The following is a 16238-nucleotide window of genomic DNA, read 5'->3' as shown; positions in this document are numbered from 1 at the left end:
ATTTCCAAGCCATCTGACACAAGAATCGCATCAAAAGTAGTGCATGTGCTACTATAGAAATTGGTGCGGCTCCGACCAGGTCGGGACCGCACTGATACGATCAGGGGCGGACTGACAACTCATGGGGACCCCGGGCAATAGGGGATCATGGGGCCCCTGTGTCCTTGCCCAAACTCAAAAAAGCCTATGAAAAAGGTACCATGGGCATCTCATGGGGCCCCCTACTGACCCCGGGCCCTCGGGCAGTGCCCAAGTTTCCAAATGGTCAGTCCGCCCGTGGATACGATCACTCTAATAGCGGACGATAGGGTGCGACTTGGCATACGATTTGCAAGTCGCAGGGCATGCCAAGTCGCACACGATGGGACCGGGGTGTAAATGGGCCCCAAGTCATGAACTTAGTAAATCTCCCCTGTGGAGTAATATGGACAGGAGTGGTAGCAGGGAGCTGTACGTCTGTCTGCACACCCGGCACCCGTGTAGATGGGACATGGACAGCAAAGGATTGGGAGTCAGGGCCAGAGGCGAACTGACCATTCAGACACTCAAAGAAGTGCCCGAGGGCCCGGGGTCAGTAGGGGGCCCCATCAGATGCCCCTGGTACCTTTCATAGGCTTTTTTGCGAGTGGTTTGAGTGTAGGTGAGGACACAGGGGCCCCATGAGTTGTCAGGGCCAGAGGCGGACTGACAACTCATGGGGCCCCCAGGCAATAGGGGATCATGGGGCCCCTGTGTCCTTGCCCAAACTCATAAAAGACTATGAAAAGGGTATCAGGGGCATCTCATGGGGGCCCCTACTGACCCCGGGCCCTTGGGCAGTGTCAGTTTCCAAATGGTCAGGGCCCCAAAACATTCGGTATAAACAATGTAGAAGAACGTCTCCTCTTACCTGTCTGCAGATCTGCTGCCTCTGATATGAAGAAGGATCTGCCTATGAGCTCAGCTGTCGTCCTAATCAGAGGATCTGCTCCACACCTGCCTGATTGATGGCCAACCTGCAGACTGCCTGCTAAAGCTGCCCATAGATGGATCCAAGTTTGGCTGGTTCAGCAGGAACTGGATGACTTTCGATCCATGCATGGGTACTGTGGTTGTGCAGAAGTCGATCTACGGATTGGCTTCTGTACATACGCCCTGCTGGAAAATTTCCTCTTGGTCAGCGCTGCAGGATATAGACTGCAGTGCTGATCTGTGCATTCTAATGTGGGGGAGGGGGGCTCTCCACCATCAATACACATACATTCCGACCCATCTATGGCCAGTTTAATAATCCATCTACATCGGGGTTTTCCAGAATCGCCGGCTGAATGGCATCTGGAACAAGGGAAAACCACAGCAAAACGCACAACATTGTGGTGGTTGGGTGCCATTTTGGTACTTGTCTGTTAATTCACCGGATTTATATATATATATATATATATATATATATATATAAAAATACATATATATATATATATATATATATATATATATATATATATAAATACATATATATATTTTTTATATGTTTTATTTAAATATATAATATATATATATAAATTCAGTGAATTAACAGACAAGTACCGCCATTTTTAAAAAAGGAGGGCCATTTCGGTCACTCTCAAAACATCACTTTCCAAAAACATTCCAAAGTTGGCTTCAAGAAAAAAAAAAAAGTTGCAGGAGCTTCGTTGGCGTGCTTTTGGAGCAGAGAGCAGAGCATTTCCAATGAACGGTGCTGCTCCAGAGATGTGGAAATAAATGCCCAGTTCATGTGCACTCTAGATCCGCTCCAGATGGGTTTCTGCATTCGTGCTTTTAACAAGCTTTTTGATGTGTTCTTGTGCATTTTTGTTGTGTTTTTGATGCATTTCCAAATGCATTTTTCTTGTTTATTTTCACTGTATTGGGATCTGGTGTGTTATATACCGTGTTTCAGTACAGCCCAATGCAGGAAAAATTCAGCATGTGCTACTTTTTTTCTGAAACTGACCGCACTGGTCATTGGAAACCATATCGCCTACTTTCCATACGTTTTTATGCAGAAAAAAGTGCGCTGGACTGCGTATGCAGTGTGAACTGGCCTTTAAACCTGGGTTCACACTGATGCGGTGCAAATTCTACACCGCATCACAATTGCACCCCGTTTATGCGAACCGCTGCGGGTGTGTATGTTAACAACACCCTGAAATTGGTCCGCAAAACGCGGTGCGATGTGCAGAATTGGATCGCATAAGTGTGAATACCCATGCAATTCGATTCTAGTGCAGACCAAAAAAAGGGTTCTGCACCTTTTCGGTGCGATTTGAGACATACAAAATATATGGCTCCAATCGCACCGCACACAAATCGCATGTGATTTGCAGAGGAATGTGGTGCGGTTCCTGTGCGAATCACATGCAATGTGCCGCAGCACATAGACGTCAACCCAGCCTAAGGGTCCTTTCACACGGGGCGGACCTGTTTAGCGGATCCGCTTGCTCAGCGGGGGATCTGTCCGCTGATCCCGGCTGAGCAAGGGGATGACAGCTCTGTGTCACAATCACACTCCGGATGTGGTACAATTTGAGATATACAAAATATATGGCTCCAATCGCACCGCATACAAATCACATGTGATTTGCAGAGCAATGCGGTGCAGTTCCTGTGCGAATCACATGAGATATACCGCACTGCATGTATGTGAACCCAGCCTAAGGATCCTTTCACACGGGGCGGACCTGCTTAGTGGATCCGCTTGCTCAGTGGGGGATCTCTCTGCTGATCCCGGCTGAGCAAGGGGATGACAGCTCTGTGTCACCTTCGCTGCTGCAGAGCCCACTCAGAGCTGCTCGCTCTCCTCAATGGGGGGTCAGATGAAAACAGACCGTTTTCATCCGACCCAATCCGACGGGCAGAAGGGGAATTGGATCCCCAACTGTCCTTTTTTGGCGGATCGGATGTCGGTGGGGTGTAACGGACACGTCTGTTTATACCCGCCGCTCCATAGAGGAGAATGTAGGTTCTAATTGGGTCCGCCTGAAAAACGGGCAAGTGGACCCAATTGGGATGTCCGTGTGAAAGAGCCCAAAAACGGCAATGATCTGCCATCACTGGATGTGAACAGGACCCAAGAACCCGCTCACAATACATGTTGTGTCATGTTTTTTTTGTCCAGTAAAAAAATCTCCCCATTTGTGTCCCATTGGGGAGATTTCCCTTCACTTTCTGTACCATAGTCATCAAAGGAAATGAGAGGAAACCCCTGCAAAGTGAGGACATCGCATGTTGCCACCAGAACTAGTGTCTCTATTGGAAGATTTCTTCTCTGTTCCTGTTCCGGTGACAACGCAAAAATTGGGATTTTCTTTCATTCTCAGAGATGTCACCAGGATAAAGGTGAATCTCCCTAAGTCTAGGTTTGCACTTATACAGGTTGCATTTGAAGCATTTCTGCATTGCGTTTTTGACGTGTTTTTCTTTTAATTTTTTTACATTTTTCTTGTTGCTAGGCAGATTTAAAACGCATCAAAAAGGTGGCCAAAACACAGAAAAAACGCAGAACGAACTTGAACCCATTATTTCTCAATTCCTGAATCAGATAGCACTACATCCAATATGGCCACTGTGCGTTCCAGATGGTGGATATGACATCACCCAGAAGTCCCGTCCTACACATTTCATCATCAATCTGTGAGCCTTTGCTCCTGAAGAGGTTGCAGATTGATGACGAAACGTGTAGGGTGTTACTCGTACCTTTCTTAACACACTTGAACCCGTTGATTATTTCCCAATTCCTGAATCAGAAAGCACTACATCCAATATGGCCACTGTGCGATCTAGATGGTGGATATGACATCACCCAGAAGTCCCGTCCTACACATTTCATCATCAATCTGTGAGCCTCTGCACCTGAAAAGGTTGCAAACTGAAGACGAAACATGTAGGGTGTGACTAATACCTTTCTTGACACACTTGAACCCACTGATTATTTCTCAATTCCTGAATCAGGAAGCACTACATCCAATATGGCCAATGTGCTTTCCAGACGGCGGATATGACATCATCCAGAAGTCCCGTCCTACACATTTCATCATCAATCTGTGAGCTTTTGCTCCTGTAGAGGTTGCCAATTGATGTTGAAACGCGTAGGGTGTGACTCATACCTTTCTTAAAACACTTGAACCCACTGATTATTTCCCAATTCCTGAATCAGGAAGCACTACATCCAATATGGCCACTGAGCATTCCAAACGGCAGATATGACATCACCCAGAAGTCCCGTCCTACACATTTCATCATCAATCTGTGAGCCTCTGCTCCTGAAGAGGTTGCAAACTGAAGACGAAACGTATAGGGTGTGACTCATACCTTTCTTGACACACTTGAACCCACTAATTATTTCTCAATTCCTGAATCAGGGAGCACTACATCCAATATGGCCACTGTGCATTCCAGACGGCGGATATGACATCACCCAGAAGTCCCGTCTTACTCATTTCATCATCAATCTGTGAGCCTTTGCTCCTGAAGAGGTTACAGATTGACAACGAAACGCGTAGGGTGTGACTCATACCTTTCTTGACACACTTGAACCTATTGGTTATCTCTCAATGCCAACCCAGATCACACAAGAAGAAAACAGACGCCAAATCATATTTTTAAAAAAGTCTATTTATTTGCTGCACATACAAGACACGGCATGACACCAATGTACAAATAAATACAAAGCACGACAAAGCTCCCAGAGATAGGAATTGCTGTTAACGTAAGACGTGAACGCAGCTGAGCCAGGAATTGGACTTCAGTAAGGCTTTTGTCCAAGGCTTTGCAAAGAGATAAAAAAAAAACAAAAACAACGCGTACAGTTCGGAGAAGAAAGCAGTTTGCGGTTTTAGCTGCTACAATCGGATATATAAAACACTACCATTGCGAGATATCAAGTCTTACAGAGAAAATGTATAGGAGGTTATAAAACATTCACGTAAGAACAGGTACACCAACTCTCGTCTTCTCAAAAGACCGCTCCCCCCCTCCCCCGCACATTAAGACACTGGTTTTGTAAGATTCCATCAACAAATGAGAATGAGCCCTTAAGTCCGGAGCACCATGCAACAAAGTCCACCACTGAGAAAAGAGTTTCAGCTCCTGCTGCAATATGGAAGATTATGGACTATACCGCCGTGGCACCGATACCCTCCTCACCAATCAAGATCAACTGAGAGCGCTAATGATGACATAACTACAGGGGGCGAAATATCCAATGAAATACATGCAAGGGAGCAGTTTCACCTTCCAAATGTGTATTTCTGTCCATCCAGACCGGACATTTATGCTGCTCTGCTGCACAGCACAGCCCTGTCTCGCAAGGGCTGGAGACCCGATTTGCCTCTGCCATAGTTAAGTTACATGACCAGGTCTTGTCCCTCCCCCAGCCTGTGATAGGACAGTGACAAGAGGAGAAGCGGACTGATGACTGATCTCGGTCACTCTGCGCTCTCCTCCTATCAGCATGCTCCTTGTTAACTCATAAGCAGTGTCAGCACAATTGATTGGCTTTTTGTGCCATTTCTCCCTCTCCCAGCCTAAGCTCGGTTTTACAGGGATGACACAAGAACAGTTCCCTCTCACAGCCTGCGAGAGGACAGTGCCAGGAAACTAATGAGCTCATCTCTGTCACTCTGCTGTTTTCCAATTAGCATGTCCCTCCCCCAGCCTGTGATAGGACAGTGACAAGAGGAGAAGTGGACGGATGACTGATCTCGGTCACTCTGCGCTCTCCTCCTATCAACATGCTCCTTGTTAACCCATAAGCAGTGTCAGCACAATTGATTGGCTTTTTGTGCTGTTTCTCCCTCTCCCAGTCTAAGCTCGGTTGTACAAGGATGACACAAGAACTCTTCCCTCTCACAGCCTGTGAGAGGACAGTGCCAGGAAACTAATGAGCTCATCTCTGTCCCTCTGCTGTTTTCCAATTAGCATGTCCCTCCCCCAGCCTGTGATAGGACAGTGACAAGAGGAGAAGTGGACTGATGACAGATCTCGGTCACTCTGCGCTCTCCTCCTATCAGCATGCTCCTTGTTAACCCATAAGCAGTGTCAGCACAATTGATTGGCTTTTTGTGCTGTTTCTCCCTCTCCCAGTCTAAGCTCGGTTGTACAGGGATGACACAAGAACTCTTCCCTCTCACAGCCTGTGAGAGGACAGTGCCAGGAAACTAATGAGCTCATCTCTGTCACTCTGCTGTTTTCCAATTAGCATGTCCCTCCCCCAGCCTGTGATAGGACAGTGACAAGAGGAGAAGCAGACTGATGAGTTGATCTCGGTCACTCTGCGCTCTCCTCCTATCAGCACGCTCCTAGTTAACCCATAAGCAGTGTCAGCACAATTGATTGGCTTTTTGTGCCGTTTCTCCCTCTCCCAGTCTAAGCTCGGTTTTACAGGGATGACACAAGAACTCTTCCCTCTCACAGCCTGCGAGAGGACAGTGTCAGAAACTAATGAACTCATCTCTGTCCCTCTGCTGTTTTCCTATCAGCATGCCCCTTGTGAACACATACGCCCGGAGGCACAACTGATCGGCTCCTTGTGCTGCTTCTTTCTCTCCAGTCTGAGCTCTGCTGTACAGGGCAGCAAGGGGCTGATACCAGGATAAAATTTAGATGCTTACATTTAAAAAAAAAAAATAATGATGGAATAATAAATACAGAGCCGCCTGCCTTCATGTATTTAATTTTTGCCTGGAGTTCAGTTTTAAGCATCAGGTTAGAGTGAAGATAATTGCTGGGATCCAGAAGGGGGGGGGGGGAGGGGAGAGTTAAGTGCCAGGGTCTCCTGAAGAGTATACATGAGCTGATGCATTCGTGTTGAGATTACTACATATTTGTTTCCAGGACTTCTCTGGCAGCGGCAGGTTCTGCTCGGATCCTTGGATTTATCATTTATTGTATGTTATGTGGGATGTAAATGGAACACCTAGGGGTTGATTTATAAAGAATTTGCACAGCCATTCACCCAGTTACAGCGTGTGTACATTAGATCTGTGCAAATGGGACAAAAATGAAAGTAAACAGGTTACATATTGTTCTGTTCGAATGTAAATATTTGATTCTATTTGGAAAATACTGCATTTGGGCACTAGATGGAGCTAAGTATTAAAGGAAATGCTTTGGTTACTTAGCTCCATCTATGGCTCATATGTGGTATTTTCACTTTCCATGAAATTATTTACATTCAAACAGCACAAGATATACTGTAGCCTATTTACATATTTGCCTGATTTGATTGAACGAACGTCCATGCACTTTCACTGCGTGAATGCCTATGCAAATTCTTAAATAAAATCGACCCCATGGAGCAGTGGTTCTCAACCTGTGGGTCGCGACCCCTTTGGGGGTCGAAAGACCCTTTCACAGGGGTCACCTAAGACTATCGGAAAACACATATTTCCGATGTGTAAAGAGCAGCTACTGTGTAGAAAGCAGCTACTGTGTTGAAAGCAGCTACTGTGTTGAAAGCAGCTGTGTAGAAAGCAGCAGTACTGAAGGTAAAACGATACTTCATGAATTATAATTACTGGGTAAATAATTTTATGGTTGGGGGTCACCACAACATGAGGAACTGTATTAAAGGGTCGCGGCATTAGGAAGGTTGAGAACCACTTCCATAGAGTGCCTACCCAATCACAGCAGGAAGAATGAAACTCCGGAGTACTAAGAAATAGAACTGTGAACTATGGCGGTGAAATCTTGGCCAGAAATCTCCAAGAGGCTAAAGCTGGCCGTACACATATGGATTTTTGTCGGAGAATTTTCTTTTCGAGAATATTCGTTTGATTTTCTAATCGTTAGTGGGGTCAAATCGATGTTCATTTTCGACAGCAGTGATGGTTAAAAATTCGAAGGGGCAGAAAGGAAAAACTTTTCTCGTTCAAACAAATTTTCAGCCTGTATGTGTGGTGATCGTTCAGAAATTACATTCATTTTAAAGTCGAACTCTAAAAGCAAAAGACAATTTTCAACCGACATTCATCCATTCGTTGAATGTTCAAAGGATTTTTGTACGATTTTTCTTAGGAATATTCTCGTCCGAAAATCTACACATTTATGGCCAGCTTAAGGCTAGGTTGAGAGTTTGAGGTTCTTCAACTGTTTTTGGAGTGTTTTTTGTGTGTATTCATACACGCGCTTTCTTTGGGAGGCTTCAAGATTGAGTGTTTTTTGGTTTAACCAATGGAAAAGTAGTTACTCAGAGAAGGAGAGGCAAGAAATCGTGCAAAGAATGCGAGGTACGTGTACTCCCTTTGAAGTCAATAGGGCCAGAAACGCACGACTCTCCATAGGAGCCTCGTTAGTTTTTTGAGGTTCAAGCTAAACAACACTCAGGTACTATTGACTATAATGTGTATGAACTGGACCTTGGTCGAGGTTCAAGCAACATGAAGCTCAGGTACTATTGACCATAACGTGTATGAACTGGACCTTGGTCGAGGTTCAAGCAACACAACACTCAGGTACTATTGACTATAATGTGTATGAACTGGACCTTGGTCGAGGTTCAAGCAACATGAAGCTCAGGTACTATTGACCATAACGTGTATGAACTGGACCTTGGTCGAGGTTCAAGCAACACAACACTCAGGTACTATTGACTATAACGTGTATGAACTGGACCTTGGTCGAGGTTCAAGCAACACGACGCTCAGGTACTATTGACCATAATGTGTATGAACTGGACCTTGGTCAAGGTTCAAGCAACATGAAGCTCAGGTACTATTGACCATAATGTGTATGAACTGGACCTTGGTTGAGGTTCAAGCAACATGAAGCTCAGGTACTATTGACCATAATGTGTATGAACTGGACCTTGGTCGAGGTTCAAGCAACACGCCGCTCAGGTACTATTGACTATAACGTGTATGAACTGGACCTTGGTCGAGGTTCAAGCAACACGACGCTCAGGTACTACTGACTATAACGTGTATGAACTGGACCTTGGTCGAGGTTCAAGCAACACGACGCTCAGGTACTACTGACTATAATGTGTATGAACTGGACCATGGTCGAGGTTCAAGCAACACGCCGCTCAGGTACTATTGACTATACTGTGTATGAATTGGACCTTGGCCGAGGTTCAAGCAACACGCCGCTCAGGTACTATTGACTATAATGTGTATGAACTGGACCATGGTCGAGGTTCAAGCAAGACGAAGCTCAGGTACTATTGACTATAATGTGTATGAACTGGACCTTAGTCGAGGTTCAAGCAACACGCCGCTCAGGTACTATTGACTATAACGTGTATGAACTGGACCTTGGTCGAGGTTCAAGCAACACGAAGCTCAGGTACTATTGACTATAATGTGTATGAACTGGACCTTGGTCGAGGTTCAAGCAACACGCCGCTCAGGTACTGTTGACTATAATGTGTATGAACTGGACCTTGGTCGAGGTTCAAGCAACACGCCGCTCAGGTACTACTGACTATAATGTGTATGAACTGGACCTTGGTCGAGGTTCAAGCAACACGCCGCTCAGGTACTACTGACTATAATGTGTATGAACTGGACCTTGGTCGAGGTTCAAGCAACACGAAGCTCAGGTACTATTGACTATAATGTGTATGAACTGGACCTTGGTCGAGGTTCAAGCAACACGCCGCTCAGGTACTACTGACTATAATGTGTATGAACTGGACCACAGAGCCTGTGCCAACCACCCTGGGACCTGTGCCAATGGCGTCAGGTTAATATGCTTCTGGGGCCAATCAGAATTGATGTGCTGTTGACCTGCTTCAAGCGGGTTTTCCATTCTCCTAGGTGTGTACGTCAATGCAAAACCCATCTCAACTGAACAAAAGCTCATCTACAAAGACCATGACCCATCCCATCAAAACCAACCCGGCACTGAAATATAACATTTGGCTGGACTGACCCTTCCAATGACAATGGGATTCTGTGATATTCCTGGGAAACCACCTGAAACCATGCAGACAAATTCTGGTAGAACACGGCAATCAGAAGAACGTCGCAGCAAAACCATGGAGCGTTACTCTTTACTCAGTGCGCTTTCTTGCAGAACAAAAAGGGACATCCTCAGGACCATCCGTAGTGGTCACTGACCTTCATATATCGGTCTGTATGAAATATTATCCACCGCTGGAAAGACAGAGAGAGGAAATAGTACTGCTACCACCAGTCATCAGTCGTATTGGTTGAGATGTGATCATGCTATTTTCAAGAATATATTATTCCACAGTGATAGAAAGCAGTGATGTGTGACTGTGTGTGAACTCAGTCCCTCTGAAGCCCATAATCTCCGTATGACATATCGGGATTTGTGGAGAAAGCACCGCAACAGGCTATGTTTGTAAGAAAGAAAGAAGACTGCATCACTGTTTTGGTGAAGTCCGATTGTCAGGGAGGTTCTGTACATCTACCAGAGACTAATGACATCACCGAGAAAGCAGTCTATCCGTTCACTAGAGACCGGTGACATCACCGAGAATGCAGCCTATCCATTCACTAGAGACCGGTGACATCACCGAGAATGCAGCCTATCCATTCACTAGAGACCGATGACATCACCGAGAATGCAGCCTATCCATTCACTAGAGACCGGTTACATCACGGAGAATGCAGCCTATCCATTCACTAGACACCGGTGACATCACTGAGAATGCAGCCTATCCATTCACTAGAGACCGATGATATCACCGAGAATGCAGCCTATCCATTCACTAGACACCGGTGACATCACTGAGAATGCAGCCTATCGATTCACTAGACACCGGTGACATCACAGAGAATGCAGCCTATCCATTCACTAGAGACCGATGACATCACTGAGAATGCAGCCTATCCATTCACTAGACACCGGTGACATCACCGAGAATGCAGCCTATCCATTCACTAGACACCGGTGATATCACCGAGAATGCAGCCTATCCATTCACTAGACACCGGTGATATCACCGAGAATGCAGCCTATCCATTCACTAGAGACCGATGACATCACTGAGAATGCAGCCTATCCGTTCACTAGAGACCGATGACATCACTGAGAATGCAGCCTATCCATTCACCAGAGACCGATGACATCACTGAGAATGCAGCCTATCCGTTCACTAGAGACTGGTGACATCACCGAGAATGCAGCCTATCCATTCACTAGAGACCGATGACATCACCGAGAATGCAGCCTATCCATTCACTAGAGACCGATGATATCACTGAGAATGCAGCCTATCCATTCACTAGAGACCGATGACATCACTGAGAATGCAGCCTATCCATTCACTAGAGACCGATGACATCACTGAGAATGCAGCCTATCCATTCACTAGAGACCGATGACATCACTGAGAATTCAGCCTATCCATTCACCAGAGACCGATGACATCACTGAGAATGCAGCCTATTTCTGAAGATGACTGTTTGATCATCCTTGTTTGTGGTTTTACCAAAATCGTCCATAGTGTGGTGAGGTCAACATAGAATCATAAAAGACAACATGTGAAAAGGCCATTTAATGTTTATATTCATACATCAGCTTGCAGTAAACTGCCATGTCATTTATTCGGTTGCGCGGAACATTGCGAACGTGTAATATTTTAGAAATATAAATATAGTGATTTTCGTCCGGAGAGTCATTTAATACTCGCATTACACCAAACATAAAGCTGCAGGGACTGAATTCATACACAGTTTATACAGTAACTCAACTGGAACATGTGCAAAGTATGTGGCACTGGATCCCTCTGTTGTTAAAGGCAAAAATTAAAAGAAAGAGGAAACAAATCCTCCACAAAATAACACACAAAACGTCCTCACGTCATACATCACAAAGCAGCCGTATCTTGTTTTTCACTTCATTACTTTTGGTTTGAAAAGATTTTTGCTGACTCTTGAGCTTTTCAGATTTTGGCTTAAACCTAAAATGAGCACCAATGACTTGTGTGCGTTGTGGAGCATGCACCACATAAAGTACACTTTAGGCCTTCTTTATCAAGGCGTCCGTAGACAGACATTTCTTGTTGCTCATGGCATTGGCAACCAGTTTTCTAGTCTCAATACAGTACGGGATTTGTCATAGGAAGAATCAGATGTACTCTGCTTTAGACACCAATAAATGAGGTGGAATACTGTTTAGGTGTCCAGCATAGATTCCCCATAAAGTGCAGAAAAATCACAAGAGGCTTCATATGTAAATCAGGGTCCACTGTTGAGTTACTACAATGAGGCAGTTGACTAGAGGGTTGGAGCAGAATACCACACTGGAACTAAAATGGGGAGGAAAGCTATAAAAATGCCATTAAAGATGACAAGTCAATGACCATTAAACTTTTTATCTTTTGTTATAAATTTTACTTTGGGGCAAAAGAGCATCAAAAACGACTGACAAGGTGTAAGGAAATTGGTTCCAAACTCTCCAAAATCAGGTGTGTCCTTAAATGCTTCAGGAGATGGGTTGGTAAAATCTTCAGGAACACAAAATCCTTCACCTTTTTGCTGCCCAAGGTGGCCATAATGAGGTAAGAAGATGGGTCTAGCTGATCAAGCTGTCATAGTTTTTAAGGCATTCTAGAGTGTCTAACATAGCATATTGCCTAAAAAGTTGACTGAGCCTTCAATGTTTCTAAAATAACAGTACTGAGGTGCATTGTCTGTAAGTCTTGAAATGTATCAAGTCCATGTGATGACCGCTTGGGCCAGCAGAGGACTAAGAACCCTTGGGATTGGGAAAAACACAAACAAATGGTCAAGAGGGCAATGCCACCCTCTCTTGGACCCCAGACCCAGGCTGGTGCTTTTCCTTCTGTCCAAGAAAAAGTGGACAGTAGAGACTCTGGCATTTGACAGTTCAATGAGAGGGGCCGGAGTTTACAGAAGTTCAAGCCCTATGCTCAACCTGAGCCTAAAAATCCAAAGAGGCACCAAGGATTGGGGGGGAGCACTGTTTTTATGGTAAAAACATTTTAGTCCAGCTGGTACTACATCAAAGAAATTGTCCAGCATTAACCCCCTGGCCAAGACTGATATTCTTACTCTCATAACACCTGGTTATTGTAGGCCTCATTTTTGAGGGTTGTCACCCATTGCAACTAGATGCTCCCTATCCGTTTCCCATAATGAACTGGGAAAAGAAAAGAAAAAAAAGAGCCAACTAGTTGCTTAGGGTAACAAAAACAGCGAATTCAACCCTATGGAGAAATAAAGTCTATTGCATTCCTTTCCAAAGTAGACCCCACTGTAATGCTCCATCAAGTCATATATGTGAGTAGACACACTTGTAGGTCCCTCAACATTTCAGGATCATTCAGTGGTGAACAAACCAGACAAACAAAAAGTCCAGAAGAATAATTTCCAATATAGCCCTTACTGTGCCCCACTTGGACACATGGTACTGCAGTTCATTTATAGTCATTGTAACGGTGTACCCCCACTTCCCTCTCAACTACCAAGCTGTATCACTCACAAAGTGTAATATACAAGGACTGGAAAAGGCTACGATATCTCACCAACTGCCCATCTGAAGCAGTCGGAAAAGATAGAGAAGCAGCAGTGTCAAATGACATTCAATAGGTCATGTTATTGATAAAACGGCCATTTAATTTCCCCCCAAAAAAAAAATATCTACCTATTCATGGAAGGTGGCTGTTCAGTAATATAAATCTCTAACCTCTAACTTTGACAGAAAAGCCAAGAGAGCCAAAAGCTGCTTGAAGTCTGAGCCTCTATCTGAAATCAGGTGGTGTTACCATAATTACAGCACTCATGGAACTAGTGTGCCATTTACATCATCACTCCTAACAACCAGCCCATCTATTCAAGGATAAGAGTCCCTGGACTTCACACAGCTCTGTCTCTATGATGGAAGTTAACGAGAAAGAGTTGTCAATTACTAGAAGTAGAAAGTTTTATTCATTCCCCATTAAAAAGTGTATGTATAGCCCAAACTTTTTTTTTTGTTTTGGATAGACCTGGTTTTTCTTGGTGACCATTGTCACCAATACAAAAAAATGATGGGAAATTACAAAATTTACAGTAGTTACCAGGACAAGAGATGAGGGTAAATCTTCCAATGGTGACGCCCACTGACAACGAAGAGGGGAATTCCCCTCACTTCCAGTTTCAGGAAGAGAAGGAAATTTTCCCCAAAGAGATGAAGAAAGGAAGAAAGAAACTAACATGAGTTTTAACCTTTCCCCCTTCTATAAAAAAAAAAAAGGTTTTTGGCTATACATACCATTTAGGTTCCACTTCAAGGTTACAGAACACCTTTAAAGTCAAGTTCCCATTCCATTTGGGTACATTAGTTGTCACTGACCATGCTGGGCATGGTACAAGAAAGAGTCTGGAATGAGAGTAGTCCTCGGGAGACCTGCCTGTGTCCCACTGACCGCTTGTCCTTTAGCCTCCTCCTCGCTGGTTGGTGTGATGACACCATGAAAGGGGCACAGTGGTTTTCAGAACCTAATCCTACAGAAGGGGAATCCTACAACCAGGCCTGTCCAAATATAACAAAATAATTCTGTATATTTCAAAATAAATTCCTTTGAAGCTAGAGATATAAGTCTGTATACATATATATATATATATATATATATATTTAATCTGGTCACATACAAAATAACTAGCATGCAGCACAGAATATGGAAATATAAACTGCAAAATGGTACAAAAATAAAATGTCATCTTTTTCGCTATGTTCTGTTTATATTTTCCCCGTTGCTAGAGCTAAATCTTCACTCGCACCACTAGATTATTTTGAATTTGGTGGCCAATAAATTTTAAAGTGCAAGTTCCCTCCTTGCATCTCAAAAATCAAAATGGAGATATGTGTTGTTTAGAGATGTAACATTTTGGAATATCCTACCTTTTCAATATGACCTTTACATTTTTTGTTATTTTATTTGATACATTTTTAATTTCAGTTTTAATTTTTTTTTTCCAAATGTAATTTTAATTTAAAATGAAATATGACTCACCCAAGCTCAACTGCCCAGTTGCAGAGATGAGAACTGGAGGCCGGAACTCAGGCTAAGATGCTCACGGGCCAAAATGTTGTCTTAAAAGGTGTTAGCCGACAACTCGGATGCTTCTTGAAATAAATTCTTTATTGGTTACAAAATATTGAGAAAGAATCCACAGTTACTAACGCGTTTCAGTGAAAGCCTTCTTCATAGCATTGCTATGAGGAAGTCTTTTGCCGAAACGCATTAGCATCTTTGGATTCTGTATCAATATTTTGTAACTAATAAAGAATTCATATCCAGAAGCATCCGAGTTGCCGGATAACATCTTTAAAGAGGTCATTTTAATTTAAATTTTAAAATTAATCGGGTGGATGACTTCCCTATAAATGCTCTCCAGGAGTCATTGTGAGCCGCATCTAAAAGGTGAACTTGCGCTTTAAACTCCCCCCTTCTTAGTGTGATTCAGTGAAATCACTATACATCTATATTAAACGTTTGTACTGTAAACATTTTTGTCCTAAGAAAATGCATAAATTAGAGTTTTGGCTTCATGTATGAAAGTGAAAAAGGCGTTGCTCAGAGCAACACAGATGACTTCTCTTCTCTAATCTGCATTGAGAAGGAACGGATTATTGGTTGCTATAGGCAACACAGCTACTTTTTTATACTGAAAGGCCTGTCTGTGTTGCTCCTAGCAACAACCAGATAGTTGCCATCCAGTTTGGATCGAATATAGAGATGTCTCTGCCCTACAGACGATGTAACGGGCTTTCGGTGCTGGAGGTAAAGCTGACCCAGATGGGTACAAGAAATCAAGGCTTCAACTCATAAGGTCATACGCACATTAATTATTTGTCCAAGCAAACCAAACATTAATCAGAACCTGTATTTTGCCCATACTAGCTAAAGCAACAGGTTCTGTTAACAGGAGATATCATAAGGCATGTGTACTTACCTGTCCCATGCTCCACCAACATTCCAGTATATATTTCAATTGACTGAGCAAGTGGGAACTAACATGGAGCTATACGCCATCCCACCACATGCCTGGCAATCAACCAGCCAAAGGTAGAACACTACACTGAGAGCAGGCTGGTTGGGTGTCATAGGTCATATGAAAGCATTGGTTATTTCTCAGACATCAGGGTGGCAGAAAAGCACCGGAAGGTGAGAAATGAATTGAATCATTCGGGACAATATTTGCTAGGAGTGATCTAAATATAAAAATAACTATATATTGAACAATCAGACTGAAAAGCACATGGTCCTCATATTTTAAATGCCAGCCCCATGCAGAATGGAC

Source organism: Staurois parvus, unplaced genomic scaffold, assembly GCF_062004578.1.
Source record: "Staurois parvus isolate SC_StPar_1 unplaced genomic scaffold, SC_StPar_1.0 ptg001329l, whole genome shotgun sequence".
Taxonomy (NCBI): Eukaryota; Metazoa; Chordata; class Amphibia; order Anura; family Ranidae; genus Staurois; species Staurois parvus.
Note: the sequence above shows the minus strand (reverse complement) of the source record.